Consider the following 18,523-nt stretch of genomic DNA (forward strand, 5'->3'; position numbering starts at 1 on the left):
TCCTTGTGAGTATAGGAAATCCTTCTGTCTAAAATATAAAGTTTTCCTAAAGTAACTAAGAAACATTTAGAGCAAAGAAAAAAGAAAGAGAACCCCACCCAGGAGTATTTGGGATTATAGAATATAGAATCCAGAGCTATCAACTACCACAGACTAGCTAGTCTGTCACCCTATATTACTATTGCACTTTCCTCCCACTATTTTTTAAAGGGGACAAAATCCAATTCATAGCCAGCTCTTGTTGAAGAAAATAGATGCTTTTTTCCATGAACAGAATAAGATAATTCTTTCTTTTATTCTGGAAAATTAGTGAAATTCTTGAAGAAGTGGCAGATGCTTCCACATTTACTAAGAAGGTTTTTTATTTTTTAATGTAGAGTAAATATATATAGCATCAAAAATTCTGACCTCAAAATACATTAGTAATCATGTTGCCCAATATCACATATTATAAATAATAAAATAAAGGTCAGAAGGCTATGCTTCCAGAAAATCTTATTAGATGGAAACATTCACCTTATCTGTCTTCACTACCAAGTAAACCTCATACTCTTTCTATGAGACCTCGTTCAAATTTTATACCCACAAAGAAGGATGATTTCACAGATTTCTGTAGGCGTTTATTATTATCCTAGCTTCCCCTATAACATTTGCTTCATATCCTTCAAATAGGATCCATCATCTCTTGTTACACTTCTCCTGTTTGTGAAGCCTTAAGCAAGCTTCCTACCTTAATCAGTTTTACTAAGCTCCAGTCAGTCTCTTGTTAGAGGGATATTGTGAGGATTAAAAGAGATAATCATCAGATAATCATCATAAAGGATTTAGCACATTGCCTGGCATGTTCTGCATACATGCACAATAAATCTTACTGTTGTTGGGCTGACTTAAATATTCACATGTCCTTACCTTTCAGTAATCAACAGGGTTAAAAATGAACTCTTAGTAGCCCAGTGATCAGCTTCGTGTTGTACATAAAACTTACTTTCAAAAAGTAAACTGTTGAACACATTAGAGAATAAATCTCATATGCTTGGTCCCTAGTGAAATCCCTCTTCCATGTGCCCTTCACAACAGGCACCATCCTTTTTTTTTTTTTTTTTTTGGTGAGGGAGAGAGAGAAAGAGAGAGAGAGAGAGAGAGAGGGAGAAGGACAGACAGGAACAGACAGACAGACAGGGAGATGAGAATCATCAGTTATTTGTTTTGGCACCTTAGTTGTTCATTGATTACTTTCTCATATGTGCCTTGACCCAGGGGCTTCAGTTGAGCCAGTGACTCCTTGCTCAAGCCAGTGACCATAGGGTCATGTCTATGATCCTGAGCTCAAGCTGGTGACCCTGCACTCAAGCTTGTTAGCCCATGCTCAAGCCAGCAATATCGGGTTTCGCTCCTGGGTCCTCAGCATCCTAGTCCGACACTCTATCCACTGCTCCACCGCCTGGTCAGGCTGGACACCATATTTTTAAATGCTTTATGTATGTAGTCTTAACAAAAATTATTTCCCAAAATTAAAAATGAGACAACAAATAAGCCAGTGCTTTTTTACTTGAGAAATTTCATACCAAGTTTAATAAGTGTATCCTTTGGTTTCTCAAGAAGAAAATGAAGTCCCTTCCAAATATGTTGGATTTCATCCTTAATTTAATTCAAACTTTTCCTTATGCTGTGATTTGACCTAAACATTTTGTAGTTATATCTTTATTTCATGTGTGGGCAAATGCTCTAGCAATAGTATTCAAAACACTGTTGTATGGTAAGCCTTTTATAAAACATTTTAAAAGGCATGCTTGAAATTTACATTAGAAAAGCAAACGGCTTCCTCACTTAACAATACTTTTAAGAAATGATAAAAATTATGAATAAAATTAAATTTAATGAATAATTTGAAGTGAATAATATCACTTTATGTATTTAAAAAGATAAAAGTGTATTAAAGTATAGCAAAATATGTATGTGTGAAAATGAATTACAAAATTTGGAAGCTATATCTATGACATAAAAAATAAAATGTTCATAATGATATATGTTTACTCTTCTATTGCAAACAGACTCACTAAAATAATGATACCACACAAACACCATCTCTATAATAGTGATATCCTAGTAGAGGCACAGATCCTATGAATAATGGAAAACAATCTAATTAATGAGACATGTTAGAACCTGTTGGGGTCAGACATAAACCTCATAGAAACTTTTGTTTGAATTTAGGTGTCAGTTGATTATAAACATCATCTCTTATAATAAAAGAGTAGTACACTTTAATATCTTAACTCCTAGTTTCAAAGTCATTAAAATAAAAAGCTCACTTACCTAATATTTTTCATGTGACACATTCAGGGAGAGAGTCTATCTTAGCTAAATTTATTTTATAGACTTTATAGCTGGGACAAAAACTCATTTTGCAAATGTATATTTAGAAAAAAACTAGAATTATCTTGAAATTTCAGATAGCCAGAGCTTAAGATTTTTCCATTAATTTTCAGATATTATTAAATGGTATCTTTAAGGTAGAGGCAAGGGTAATAATAAAGTGGATCACAATTATGCTGCTTTGGAATATTTAGAGAATCTATAATTTCTCTCTTTGCCTATGTCACAGACACACCAAAAACTCCATTACCTCCTATAAATATAAATAACATAGTAAAAATATCAACAGAATAATAATTATTGAACTTTTAACAGTTATTATATATTTTGCAATAATCATAAATTTTCCTCTACTTCCTCAATCTTTTCCCACACTCCACATTGTTCTATTTCCTTTTACAATGCCCATTTATAGAGCTCTTGGCAACAGTGTTGGGGACCAACACAATTTCCATCAAGTTATTATTGATGCCTTTATAATCCTTTGTGATTATTTACTTATGGGCTAAAATACTCATGACCTTTTTTAAAGCAAATAATAGTTATCGATTTAACTTAAAGGTATATTTACCTCTTTGAACGCAGCAAAATAAATTAAACATATCTTATTCAAATTTATTTTAAGATAACAAGGTGTTCATAATAACATTATCTCTCTTTGTAACCCACCAGATTGAAATAAGATGCAATAGTTGAAATGAATGCATATTCTGGAATGTTTTCCATTGAAGAGAATATATCTGTAGTTTTATAATAATTATACATTGAAATAAACTCACTGGATACATCATTACAATACGTAACAAGAGATTTTACATAAACATGCTTAGCCTATTTATTTGAATCTGGGATTGAAAATGCAATCTATGTAATTGATATATAAAATTCTGAGATAATTAAAGTCTTAATTTTCTGGCTTTTACCATATCATAATTCTTCCGCTGCCAACATAAATTATGGTTATCACGGGTAAAGAGGAGCTCTTTGAGTAGGAAGCCATATGATTAAGTGCCAAGTTTTTCCTGTATCTATTAATTATAGCTAAATGCCATATGCTAATCTCAAGATTATAGTTAGGGATACACTAGATTTAAATTTAGATCTGCCAGAGGTGAGGGCCCCATGATTACTTTCTCTTATTTTAAAGGGTAATATTCAGACCTCTCTATTGTGCAATCATAAAATATTTTACTTAATAGTGAGGTGGTTTGAATTAAATGCAAAAAATCCCTAAGATCAAATATTCATCTAAAATGTGTTTGAATACAGATCAGATTGTAGTATTGTAGATGGAAATAAATTATGATATATTGATGCTGTTAAATAAGTGGAACACAGCGGGAATTGCATACTGTGCATATAATTGCATGGCAATCAGTCATCCCACCTTCAGAAAAAGCTGTAAGAAATGGGAGGCAAGTTTTGGGTTCCATGTTTTCAACATTGTCAAAAAAGGCAAATGTGAACATACTTCTTTGCAAAGTTAATTAGCTGAGGAAAATATGTTGTTTTTATTTCTCTTCTATCAGAATCCCGTAAATTGAGAGATGTGATTTTCTAGAGAAGATTATAGTGAAGATAGAAGTTCATAGAGATTTTTTAGTTTCTTTTTATTCCAGTAAATTTGTCCTCCCATATTGTTTCTACTTTTATTTATGTTCAACTGTAAGAGGTCGTATGAAAGTTAGAAATTCTTAGCTTATTGAAGCAATTTTTCCCCAACTATTACTTTAAAGAATACCCAGCCACTGCTACCCCTTTCCTTCCATATACTGTCCAGATCTCACTATAGGTTCATTTTAAAATCACAAGGGTTATTAGAGTCTATTGTATTAAATAAATAATCTCAGCCTCATTCTGTAGAAAGCTTAGGTCCCAAATGTTACCATATGCTTTACAGCATCGATTCAAACATATGTCTATAAAACTCAACCAAGAAAATTTGTTTTAAAAGCCTAGTTTGCCAAACAAATGGATTTAATGAATTCTTAAGATGTGCACTATTGAATTCTCATTTCCTAATTTTGTTTTTATCTGAGGTAACAATTGCAAACTATACCTTGAGTGCAAAGAGGTAAGCCAATATACATATCCTTCATTCATTTCATATGGATTTTATTAATTCTTGTACTAGAGCCTGCCTCCCAAATTTACCTTGACCAATTCAGTTGTAAAACATGGTCTTGCTACACAATCAAAGGTTCAAATGTAGGACTCATGTTTGTTGTCTCTTTTTCTTTCACCCTCTACCTCCAGTCAATTATTAAGCTCTTTTGGCTCTGTTTCCAAATCAGATTGCAGAGCCATCTTAGTGATCCCTTCTGGTCCAGGCCACCACATTTCTTTCTTTGTTGGGGCTCTCCAAATTTCTCCTCCCAAATGATCTTCCCATTTCTAATGTTAGTTCTCACTAATTTATTCTCCACAAAGCAATTATGTTAAAACATAAATGGGATTACTATACACTTTTGCTTAAAAGCATTCATTGGCTTGCAATAGCATTTACTAAAAGTCCAATATACTTACTATGGCCTACAAGACTTACCTCATGACAAGGCCCTCTCCTTTTTACTTGCTATGCTCCAGCTACATGAGCATTCTTTTAATTCTGTGAACATTCCAAGCTCTCTTTATCTTCAAATCCTAGAAACCTCTCTAAATCCCTTCTCTTCTCCATTCCCTCATGTGACTAACTACATCTTTCTTTAAAGTAGTATTTAAATTTGAACACCTGTTCCAGTTATTTTATATTTGAGAATTTTTTCCTTCATAACATTTTTAAAATTGTGATATAATTTGTTTCTTTAATCCTTTTTTCTCATTAGAATATGATATTAATAAAGATTTAATTCTTGTCTGCTCCCCCATTGTAACATAAGTTAGCCATCTTCTTAGTCCACATAAATGTTTGTTAGCAGGAAGAAAGAAAAAGAATAAAGAGAAAGAAGATAGAAAGAAGAAAGAAAGAAAGAAAGAAAGAAAGAAAGAAAGAAAGAAAGAAAGAAAGAAAGAAAGAAAGAAAGAAAGAGAAAGGAGGGAGGGAGGGAGGGAGGGAAGGAGTGAGGGAGGAAGGAAGGGAAGAAAGAAAAAAGAAGGGAGGGGAGATAAAGAAAGAGAGAGAGAGAGGTTGGCAAACAGTTGTATTTGAGAAAACATATGTTTGAATGTTTGATTTAGCAAAAGAAACCCAAAACTTCTCTCTAATTCCTACACAGTCAATTTTCAATATGGAAAAGTATTACAGAACATTAGCTATTTCCATACAGTATGCCAAGAACTAGAAAATATTTCTATTTTTTAGAAAGAAAAAAACATACTCTACTTTAAGAATTCAATGAAATAAACAAATCTCTGATTGGAAAATAAAAATTAAATTATAGAGAATATTTTGTGTGTGCAATTATTTTATTATCAAGTTCAATTTTCATTTATATTAACAAAAGTTTTTAGATATATTTTATGATTGTATTTTACTTTTGTTTGCTTATTTATTCATTTATTTATTTATTGGCCTTTTAAAGTGTATTCATACTCTCAGATTAGAATTTTACTGCATATTTTATTTCATCATTATTATTATCTTTTTTTGTGACAGAGACAAAGAGAGTCAGAGAGAGGAACAGATAGGGTCAGACAGACAGACAGGAGGGGAGAGAGATGAGAAGCATCAATTCTTCGTTGCAGCCCCTTAGTTGTTCATTGATTGCTTTCTCATATGCACCTTGATGGGGGGGAGGGATTACAGCAGACTGAGTGACTCCTTGCTTGAGCCAGTGACCTGAGGCTCAAGCTCGTGAGCTTTGCTCAAACCAAATGAGCCCACACTCAAGCTGGTGACCTCGGGGTCTTGAACCTGGGTCCTCTGAGTCCCAGTTCGATGCTCTAACCACTGTGCCACTGCCTGGTCAGGCTTTACTGCATAATTTAATCTCTTAATTTTAGGTTCAAATCATCATAAAATATTTTGCATGTTTATAATTCTCAATTTTCCACAATTTTTCTTCATGCAGTGTGCTAAAAACATGTCTTTGAACTTTGTCCCCAAGCTCTGACATCACTGAAATTGAAGTACAGTATATTTAACTGGCATCAATTACTTGAATCAGTGGTCTGTGTCTATTTGCTTGATTTTTTCCCCTTTAACTATTATTTACTTTCAGGGATACCTTTATGAATTAAATCCTGAAATATTTATCTGTATAACCTCTGCTGTATTTTACAGATGAACTCATTATTTAGCTCTTTGAAATGGCTAGTGGAGGATCAGAGATAGCTATTAATGCTCTATCAAATATTTGCACTAATCTTCAACTTTCACCTTTCTGTGTTTCATCTTTGTTCTTCCTGCTATAATTATGCCACAAAGATTAATATTTTAGTAAAAGTGAAAACTCCATAATTAGTTTTTAATTAGTACACACTCTATATATTTCATCACTTTGGCTATACCTAAAACAGACAAAAACATCTAAAAGGAAGAACTGCTTTGGTATAAACCCCATGCTCTCTAAATACATATATAAAAATAAATAAAATACCACCTTTCTTTAGTCTCTAAAACTTTAACTTATAAGCCGGAAGTTTTTTTTTTATCAGGTCCTGGCTGGTTGGCACAGTGGTAGTGTCAGCCTTGTGGGTGAAAGTCCTGGGTTTGATTCCTAGTTAGGGCACACAGGAGAATTGACCATCTGCTTCCTTACCTATCCTCTCTCTCTCTCTTTCTCTTCCTCTCTTCCCTTCCCACATACATGGCTTGAATAAGAAATTGGCTCCAGGAGCCAATTGGCCCCAGGAGTCAAGGATGGCTCCAGAGACTTGCCTCAGGTACTAAAAATAGCTCAGTTGCCAAGCAATGAAGTAGTAGCCCCAGATGGGCAGAGTGTCAGCCCCAGACAGGAGTTGCCAGGTAGATCCCAGTAGGGGTATATGAGGGAGTCTGTCTCTCTGCCTCCTGCTTCTCACTTGATTAAAAAAAATTCTCGTCAAATTTTCATTATAAAGTTTAGAAAACTAATAACTAATTTTTAAAATAACATATAATTTAGTTTGCTTTTGCATTTCCATTGTTTAATTTATGAGTTACTCTAAATTCAATGAAATGACTTGAATTGAGGAGCCAGTGATTTAAAAAATAGACTAAATTTGACATGTCCATATTGAAACTATTGAACTTTCCATTTGAAAATAATTATTTAATTCCATCATATTTTATTACATCTTTCAAATATTTCAAACATTTTGTAGAAAATTGAATGTATTCAAATTAAAATTACTTCAAAAAGAAAAACACATGCAGTTCAGAAAGCATGCATAATAAAACAATACAATTCATTTCAAATATACATTTGCATAATTGACTCAGATTTTAAGGAAAAAAATAATACTGATTTTTATACTACCATTCCTATAAGGAACAAAACAGGTATGTGATGCAATGTTGTTTTTCATTGAAAATTACACACATACACACACGTAAATCACAAGGCAAATAAAATCTTTATGAAGTACATGTGATAATCCCATAGGTTGAATTTATCATGGCTGTTATGTTTATGCGATTTATTAAACATAATATTTTGGAAGCAACCAAATAATTTTAAAAACTAATAAATAATTATATTTGAATTTCTACAGCTAAGCCTAATATTCTGAGTTATTAAATGATTTTGTAGAACTTTTATTTTGAAAACTTTGGGTTCATTTAATAATATATAATGAAAATAAATTGTCATAATACATTTAGGATTAAATTCAAGTATTAATTTTTATGTTGTTGAATACTTATTTCAAAATAATGGTGAGATAACTGATTGTGTTGTGTGACATTGGTTGTGGACAATGCATGAATACATATATTAACTTTATAAAATACTATAAATGGCTTATAAATAGCAACATTAAATTATTAAATAAATATAAATATCAGTGGCTTCATATTTATATATTAATTTCACAGTATGAAATATACACAGAGCAATAACTATTCTAATTAAAATTTAAGCAGGTAACTATACTGAATGTGCAGTGTAACAGCATAGAACAATATCTTCAAAACATGGTAATCATTATTTGTGAAAGTTCAAATAATAAAGCTTTCAGGGAACCATAAGAAAAATATCTTAACAAACATGAAAAAGGCAAATATTTCTTAAATAGAATAGAAAAACCCTGATAATACAAGGAACAAATCCAATAAACAAGAACAAATTAAAATTAATAGTTTCTATTCATCAAAACACACCATTAGAATAATGAGAAAGCCTACTCCATGATTTAAAATTATACAAAATAAATATCCAGGTGTGTGCTAGTCAATGTTTAACAACTAGTTCTCCAGAAGAAAAAGCACAGCCCTGTTTTTTAGTGTTTGCCAATATATGTAGTATAAATACTTGTAGTAGGGCAGATTTTCAAACTACCTAGCAGCTTTTAAAATTCTTAATGCTTTAACAGTTGGCTCTTGTGAATCAGTTTGAGCCAGATCCAACATATCACTGTGCATATCCAAAAGAGAATTCAAAACCCATTTTATACATATTATATAGAATATATTTAAATGTATATTAAACATGGGTAGATACTATAATTAAAATAATAGAAAAATAGATAATATAGAACATAGTAGTAGAAAAGTGCAAAAGATAGACATGTCAATAAGGAGAATATCCACATGACAAATAATCATCATAAATACTAAAAAAAGTATTTAATACCATTAGTCTTTAGAATTTTAAAATTAAAATATAGTACCACACACATCAGAATGGCCAAAATAGAAGAATAAAAGGTTCCAAATTTATGAAGCAATTGAACTCTCACATTCTGCTGTCAAACACTGATATAAACACTTTGGTAAACTGTCAGTGTCTATTAAAGCAGAACATGTCCTATACACCCAAAAAATAGATGCATGTGTTCCCTAAAAGACATGTTCCAGATGTATTTATGACCACTTTTTAAAAAAGCTAAAGTCTGGAAGCTACCCTCATCTTACAAATAGAGGAAAGAATCATAATTTGGTATATTCACACAGTTGAATACTACACAGCAATAAGAATGAGTGATTTAGCACTGCACATAATCTTACAAATGTAATGTTGAGCACAAAAAGCAAAGCAGTACCCACTGTACAATTTCATTCATAGAATGTAAAACAGGAGGAAGTAATCTATCCTCTTGGAAGTCAAATTGTGCTTATGCTCTGTGGGTATAATTAAGAAAAAAAAACCAAGGGAGTGGAACTTCAAGGCATGCTAATGTTCTATCTTTTTTATTTCAATTTATGTGAGCACTCGTTATATGTGTATGTGCATTTTGTGATAATTCACTGAGACTATGCACTTAAGACATGGGCAATTTTCTCTATACATATTATGTTTATAGAAGATTAAAAAGATCAAAGATGATAGTAAATTTTCTAATTTTTTTTTACATTTTACATGTTGAAATAATTTGTGAGATTATTCCATTTAGGTATATTTATGAAATATATTTTATAAAAATTTCTTTCATTACTAGCAAAATCCTTTTTGTAGGACAGAGGAATTTCCCTTTGTTTCAATATGACAATTCTTTTTTAATAAATATTTCTTGAGTGTTTCTAAAAGAAATGTAACCAAAAATTACACCTTAGAGTTCACACAGTACTAGTTGCCTATAGTAACCTAGACAACTTTTTCAAGATACTTTTCAATAATGTTGTATGATCAAATCAACAGAAGTCTTAGTCATTGCCTTTCTACTTTCAAAGATATCATTTTCCCCCAAGTATAAAGTGAATGAAAGAAAAGTTCCCGCATTATCCATATTTTATATTAATTACAATCTAAATCGTTACTGTTTACTATTAAGGAACAGATAAACTCTCAATATTGTCTTACAAAACAATAACTTCATTAGTTTAACAACACAAATAAATGTATTTTTACTTATAATCTGTAGTAATCACTCATAAGTGTAGCCCAGATTTGCATTTTTAGTAATGTTATTGACTGCATTTAACCATATTATTAACAAATACATAATGCCCCCAAATACCATATTAGCAGGCACTGGTTATTTCTTATCATTTTTCAATAGTTATATATTTTACTTTCAATTCTCTCAAGCTCTAAAATCAAGCTTTCATAGAAGAACCCAGTTTTGGTAAATCTTGACAGGTGATAAAATAAGTTTTACTTTCAATAACTCATTGCATCTGTTCATTGGCATGAAATTGACCTCTATAAAAATTTTAATATGTAAAATTGTCATTCATGTCTAAAGAGCTATTTTTCAGTGGTATAAATTTATCTTTCTAAATGATGTCTTCGAATTCAGTTAGTAATCTATCAAAATCTTTATCAAATGCTTATATAATGATAATTCACCCAAGAAAAGAAATATTTTGATAGAAAATATCACATAGCTTCTTCAATCTTTATAAAAATGTACAGTAAAGTATCAAGTGAATCACACACATTGCTTTCACTATTACATTTACTGAACATTAGCAAGGAAAAAAAACCCCTCTACAATTTAATATATAAATTATAATCTTACCGTAAGCTCACAGGTTAGGAATTCACAAAATAATTCACCACCCTGAGACCTAGAAAAATACAACAAAAACATTCTCTGTTAGTATGGTATAATTCAAGCACCATAAAATGTTAAATAGTGATTTAATATTATGAAAAATTATAATGTCTGAGTAATTAGTATACATATAATTTAACTAACAATTTTGAGAATAATATTTGCCAGAAATAGCATTACAGTTATTCAGCTCATATCAAACTATTATGTTATATGATTACTCTAATTTGGAATCTTTAAAGAAAGGATGACAGACAAGCAGAGAATTCTTATTATTTCCTTTGCTTTGAGATTACAGTGAATGAAAGATACATTTGCAAGCAAAATATAATGTACATATATCGTTTTATTGAAGCTTTTCTGTTATACTGAGTGTCATATATGCACACACCCATACCCACATGTAACTGTATGCACACATACACACATAAAAAATGTAGTTATCATACTATAATCCTATTTTATCATTTTCTAATCTGTTTTAATCATTGAATAATATATAACTCTCCATGAATATATTATCTCAGAGTTTTAAAGACTGCATTGTACTGTATAGTTCACTATATATACTAAACTGTTTAAGACATTCATTTTAACTATAACATTATATTATATGACATTGGTTAATACTTTGTGTTTTAGTCAAATTATTTTCTTACTATAACATATGATCCTATTTAGTAGTTAATGTGTGTTTTAAAATTATTTTGAGGCTGTGGTAATTTACTAACCAAAGCACATTTATTAAGGTGTTAAATCGGCTTTCAGGCAAATATTGTTCTACATAAATAAAAGAAGAAAACTGAAACTTTAACTCTACCCTTAATCAAGAAATCAGGAGGACCCGCTGCTCCCAGATTCTGCTTTCCAGGATGGCAGCTGCACTCAGGCTTCCAGCGCCCCAGGACTCCCTGTCCCTAAGCCAAAGCTGATCTCCCAGCTGGAGCAAGGTGAGGAGCTGTGGATCCTGGGTCTTATGGGAGCTAAAGAACCAGAACACTTGAACAGCTGCAGCACAGGTATTGGACCTGTAACCTTGGTGTTTTTGGACAATGCTCTTACAACTGAGCTAACTGACAGGGTAGAAACTGGAATTTTCCAGGAATTTTGTGATTAATTAAAAGGAGACTATATATAGGAAGAAAGATGGCAATGGAGTAGGCGGACATTCCAACTGCCACCTCCCAGGACCAAATTGGATTACAACTTAATTTAAGAACAATCATCTTGAAAAACCAACTTTGGACTAAACAAAGAGGAACCTATAACCAAGGATCACAGAAGCCACACTGAGACTAGTAGGAAGGGCAGAGATACAGAAAGGGCTGCCCCGCTTCCAGGAGGGAGCAGCAGCCTGGAGGGACTCTCACAGCAGGGTGGGTTGCCTGAGAGGTGTGAGTCCTCAGCCCTAGGACTGAAGCCCAAGCCTAGAGCCCCAGAGCCTAGAAGAGGCGCCCAAAAATCATTTAGCTGTGAAAAGGGCTGGTTTCTGTTTGTGAGAAAGAGACACACCTCTCGGACAGAGATTCCGTATTAAGGGCCCAAAAGGAAAACCTCATTCAGAGCCACAGGGCTCTGGCAGGGAGAGCTGAGAGGACTGGATCTGCAGGAGGAGAGTAAAGTTGGAGGCTCAGGGAGAGACACTGTGGGGCACAGCCATCAGAAGCCTTGTGCTGAGTCATTCTCCAGTAGTGCAGTCGCCATCTTTCTTGGGTAGAGCAGTCCCCTCTGAGTGGCATCAGCCTGGGGAAAAGCAGCTGCTCCACCTTTGAGAGTCTCTCCTGCCCCAGTCATGGTGACAGGTCATTCTGAGAGACCAGGAAGCAGGGGGTGTGTCAGTAACTCGGTTTTGTGGTGTTGAGACTGGAGCCCCCCCCCCCCCCCCCCCCCCCCCACCATACTCTCCTGAGTCTATGACTGATGCTTCCACCTCACCGGAGATTCAGTTGAATCAATCCAGAGAGCAGGCAGACCACACCTCTGAATCTCAGAGGCCACAACCACCATATTTCTGGGGCCACACCCTACTGAAGTCTGTGAAAAAAAAGTCTGGACAGACTGACACCTGGGCTGAGGGGCAGAGCCATACCCACCACCCTTCCTAATTGCTGAATTGCCGCAGGCTCTAGACTCTAGCAGAGGCTTTTTCAGTGACGGAGCCTAACAAACAGCCAGGACACAGAGGCTGCAAGAGGCAGGACTCGGGGAAACTTGGCCATTTGAGCAGACTTTCCCCCAGGACCAGAGTGGGTAAAAGTTAGCCAAGGAGTGCAGCTAGGGTCTACGGCCATACCACCCTGAACGTGCCCGATCTCGTCTGATCTAGGAAGCTAAGCAGGGTCGGGCCTGGTTAGTACTTGGATGGGAGTGCAGCTAGGTATTTCCATGTACACCTGGGCCTAGCAGATGCAGCCACAAACTCTTAATTGCTTGTAGCTCCAAGAAAGTTGCTGAGGGCCAGGCACGGGGAGTGTCTCCCATTGGTCTTCACTAGGCTCCTGCTAGTGAGGCCCAGGATGGGCACATCTAGGAGCCAGCTGTGGAAAGCATCAGTTCAGGCCCTAACAACCCTTGCTAGAGTGGTATCCTAAGGAAAAGCACCTCACACGTGGCCCAGCTGAGGCAACTTCCACTCTCTGTGATCATCACTGGTATAGCAGCTCATGTGCATTGGACAGGGTGGAGCCAGCCTAGGCTCTGGATATTTTGTCTAGCTAGACTAGATTCCACAGGGGGAAGGGAAAAAGGTTTGAAACATGGACATTTAAAGTGTGGGTGCCTGTGACTCTATTGCTGGATCTGGTCGAGGGGCTTAGCCACCTTTGGGAAGGGCACAGTCAGCCCCAAGAGAGGACCCTCAGTCTTCCTCCCTGAAACTAGGTTCTCAACAGCTGAAAGAAATTCTCAGAGGGGACTGTTGGCCACACTCAGTCTGAACCTACTGCTCACCTTGTTGGGGAGAAATAAAATTTGAGTATCCAGCAGTGGCGCAGCTCTAGAGTAGGGGCCACATTCCCTGTACTGAGCTCCTGACCAAGAACTCCTGAGGTAGGGGGTCCCACCCATGTCATTTTCACAATCTCAGCTGCCCTAACCCACCAAGTGTGCAACCTATAGAGGGGTTGGTGGGGTGAGGCCAATATGAGCCCATGCTACAGTCTTACTACAGAAGATTCTGTGAGAAGATTCTGCCTCCAGGCAGCTGCAAGAGGAGGAGGAGAAGCTGAAAAGTGGAGACAAATCTTACAGAGCTTGGGGCTTTTATGGAGCTATTGTCATCTCTAAGCAGGAGGAAGCTGATCGTTATACAAACGTTGGCCCTTCTCACAGTATCCAGACACAGAAAACGCAGACACAAACAGAAAAAAGTGCAGAAGCTACAGACTGGTAGCCCACAGTGAGTTACAAACAACAGCTGACAACAACCCAAGAAAAACTAGAGCCAACACTACTGGTAGTGGGTGGCAGACAGCACCAACCCTAGACTCAACATACACAAGCACAACACCCAAAATTGGAATCTATCAGGCACTAGACACTATGGAGAATAAATACACCCAACAGGGCAGACATTGCACAGTGTGTAATACACATAATCAAGGTTGACCCTTAGAGTCAGCCAGCCTGAAGGGATAAACGTACCCATGAAAAGACCAATTGCATCTAATACTCACATACAACAAGAGGGAAAATAGTACCCTCAAGAAGCATTCCTAGAACAAGAAAAACCAGTGGCCTAGAGGACAGTGCCACCAAGCCCATCTTCTTCATAAAGCCCATACAAAAATTTTAAAGTCAGAACTACCTCATATATAAACAAAATAGGCAGACAGAGAAATGAGACCCAAATGAACCAACAAGAGAAATCTCCAGAAAAAGAAGTGAATGAGATAGAAGTAACCAAAATACCAGATGCAGAGTTTAAAAACAATGATATTTAGGATGTTCAAGGATCTTAGAGCAACAATGAATGGACATAATGAGCACCTAAATAAAGACATAGCAAGCATCAAAAAGGACATTGAAATCATAAAAATGAACCAGTCAAAAATGAAAAATATATTATCAGAAATAAAGACTGCACTAGAAAAAATTAATAGCACGCTGGATGAAGCGAGGATCAAATTAGCAATTTAGAGAACAAGATAAATGAAAGGATGGATGCAGAGCAGCAAAAAAAAAGAGGCTCAAAAAGTCTGAAGAAACTCTAAGAGAGCTCTGTGACAACATGAAGAGAAAGAACATCCACATAATAGGGGTTTCTGAAGGAGAAGAGAACGAACGAGGAATAGAGAACCTCTTTGAAGAAATCATAGCTGAAAATTTCCCTAAATGATGAAGGAAAAAGTCACACAAATTCAAGAAGCACAGAGAGTTCCATTAATGAGGAACTCAAAGAGGCCTACAGAAAGACACATCATAATTAAAGTGTCAAAGTTAAGAGACAAAGAAAAAAACTAAAAACTGCAAGAGAAAAGCAGTTAATTACCTACATAGGAGCCCCCATAAAGATGACATCTGACTTTTCAACAGAAACACTTGAGGCCAGAAGGGATTGGCAACAAATATTCAAAGTGATGCAAAGCAAGAACCTACAACCAAGACTTCTTTATACAGCAAGGCTATCATTTCAAATGGAGGAATAAATAAAAAGCTTCCCAGACAAAAAGAAACAACAAAAAACTGATGGAATTCATTACAAGCAAACCAGTACTGCAAAAAATGCTAAAGGGCCTGCTGTGAAAAGATCAAAGGAAAAAAAAAAGATCGGGAAAAGGAAGATTGTAGATTTAAAGAATAAAATGGCAATAAACAACTACATATCAATAATAACCTTAAATGTAAATGGATTAGATGCTCCAATCAAGAGCCATAGAATAGCTGCATGGATAAGAAAACAGGACTTGTACATATGCTGTCTACAAGAGACCCACCACAAAACAAAAGATACACATAGACTGAAAGTAAAGGGAAGAAAAAAAATATTTCATGCAAATGGAAATGAAAAAAAACGCTGGGATAGCAATACTGATATCTGACAAAATAGACTTTAAAACAAAGGTGATAGTAAGGGATAAAGAAGGTCACTACATAATGATAAATGGAGCAATCCAAAAAGAGAATATAACCATTGTAAATATCTGTGTGCCTAATATAGGAGCACCTAAGTATATAAAGCAGATTTTGATGGACATTAAGGGGAAGATCAACAGCAACAGTATAATAGTAGGGGATTTTAATACCCCACTAACATCACTAGATAGCTCCTCAAGAAAGAAATTTAACAAAGAAACAGCAGCCTTAAATGACACACTAGATCAACTGGATTTAATAGATATCTTCAAAAGTTTTCACCCCAAAGCAGCAGAATAAACATTCTTTTCAAATACTTATGATACATTCTCTAGAATAGACCACATGTTAGGACTCAAAACAAGTCTCAATAAATTTAAGAAGATTGAAATCATATAAAGCATCTTCTCTGATCACAATGGCATGAAACTACAAATCAACTATAATAGAAAAATGGAAAAACATCCAAACACTTGGAGGTTAAATAGCATGCTATTAAATAATGAATAGGTTAACAATGAAATCAAGGAAGGAATTAAAATAGTTTTGAAACAAATGAAAATGAACATACAACAACTCAAAATTTGTGGGACACAGCAAAAACAGCTCTGAGAGGGAAATTCATAGCATTTCAGGCATACCTTAAGAAGCAAGAAAAAGCTCAAATAAACAACTTAACCCTGCAACAAAAAGAACTAAAAAACCAACAACAGATAAAGCCCAGATGAAAGAAATAATAAAGATCAGAGTGAAAATAAATGACATAGAGGCTAAAAAGACAATACAAAAGATCAATGAGAACAAGAGCTTGTTCTTTGAAAAGGTAAACAAGATTGATAAACATTTAACCAGACTCATCAAGAAAAAAAGAGAGAGTACTCAAATAAATAAAGGAGAAGTAACAACTGACACCTCAGAAATACAAAGGATTGTAAGAAAGTACTATAAAAGTCTGTACGCCAAAAATTGGACAACCTAGGTGAAATGGATAAATTCCTAGAAACATGTAATTTTCTTTTTTTTTAAACACATTTTTTTATTTTATTTATTCATTTTTAGAGAGGAGAGAGAGAGAGAGAAACAGAGAGAGAGAAGGAGGAGGAGCAGGAAGCATCAACTCCCATATGTGCCTTGACCAGGCAAACCCAGGGTTTCGAACCGGCGACCTCAGCATTTCCAGGTCGACGCTTTATCCACTGTGCCACCACAGGTCAGGCGAAACATGTAATTTTCAAAACTTAATCTGGAAGAATCAGAAAACCTAAACAGACTGATTACAACAAATGAAATCGAAAGAGTGATAAAAAAAACTCACAGCAAAAATGTCCTGAACCAGATGATTTCACAGGCAAATTTTACCAAATGTTCAAAGAACTAACACCTATCCTTCTCAAGTTACTTCAAAAAATTCAAGAGGAGGGAAGACTTCCAAGCTCCTTTTATTAGGCAAGCATAATCCTCATTCCAAAACCAAGTAAAGACACTACAAAGAAAGAAAACTATAGGCCAATATCCCTGAAGAATTTAGATGCTGAAATTCTCAACAAAATATTAGCAAATCAGATCCAGCAATACATAAAAAAAATCATACATCATGATCAAGTGTGATTTATTCTGGGGAGGCAAGACTGATACAATATTTGCAAATCAATCAATGTGATTCATCACATAAAAAAGGAAGGATTAAAATCACATGATAATATCAATAGATGCAGAAAAAGCCTTGATAAAATTCAGCACCCATTTATGATCAAAACTCTCAGTAAAGTGAGAATGCAGGGAACATACCTCAATACTATAAAGGCCATCTATGACAAACCCTTGGCCAACATCATACTCAATGGGCAAAAATTAAAAGCTATCACCTTAAGATCAGGAAAAGGCAGGAGTGCCCCCTTTCACCACTCTTATTCAACATAGTTCTGGAAGTCCTAGCTACTGCAATCAGATAAGAAGAAGAAAAAAAAGGCATCCAAATTGGAAAAGAAGAATTATGACTTTCATTATTTGCTGATGACATGATACTGTACATAGAAAACCCTAAAATATCAGTCAAAAGACTACTAGACCTGATAAATGAATTCGACAAGGTGGCAGGATATAAAATTAATATTCAGAATTCAGTGGCAGTTTTATACACCAACAATAAACTGCCTGAAAGAGAAATTAAGGAAACAATCCCATTCACTATTGCAACAAAAACAAAAAATAATGTACCTAGGAGTAAATTTAACCAAGGAGGTAAAGGACTTGTACTCAGAAAATTATAAAACATTGATTAAGGAATCAAGGAAGATACAGACAAGTGGAAGCATATACTATGTTCATTGATCGAAAGAATAAACATCATTATAATGTCTATATTACCCAAAGCAATCCATAAATTCAATGCAATTTCTATTAAAATACCAATGGCATACTTCAAAGATATAGAAAAAATATTCCAAAAATTTATGTGGAACCAAAAAAGAACACGAATAGCCTCAGCAATCTTGAA

The 18,523-nt window shown here is 34.7% G+C and overlaps 1 protein-coding gene across 20 annotated transcripts in view; it reads right to left on the reverse strand.

Moving 5' to 3' along the window:
* Positions 1-18,523, reverse strand: part of PTPRD (protein tyrosine phosphatase receptor type D) — a 2,469,774-nt gene that overhangs the window by 1,317,938 nt on the left and 1,133,313 nt on the right. For all 20 annotated transcript variants that reach the window (XM_066368144.1, XM_066368143.1, XM_066368139.1 and 17 more), the window contains one exon: positions 10,918-10,966. The gene's annotated coding sequence lies outside the window, so the exon portion shown is untranslated. The remainder of the gene's footprint in view (positions 1-10,917; positions 10,967-18,523) is intronic.

Source organism: Saccopteryx leptura, chromosome 2 (genome assembly GCF_036850995.1).
Source record: "Saccopteryx leptura isolate mSacLep1 chromosome 2, mSacLep1_pri_phased_curated, whole genome shotgun sequence".
NCBI lineage: Eukaryota > Metazoa > Chordata > Mammalia > Chiroptera > Emballonuridae > Saccopteryx > Saccopteryx leptura.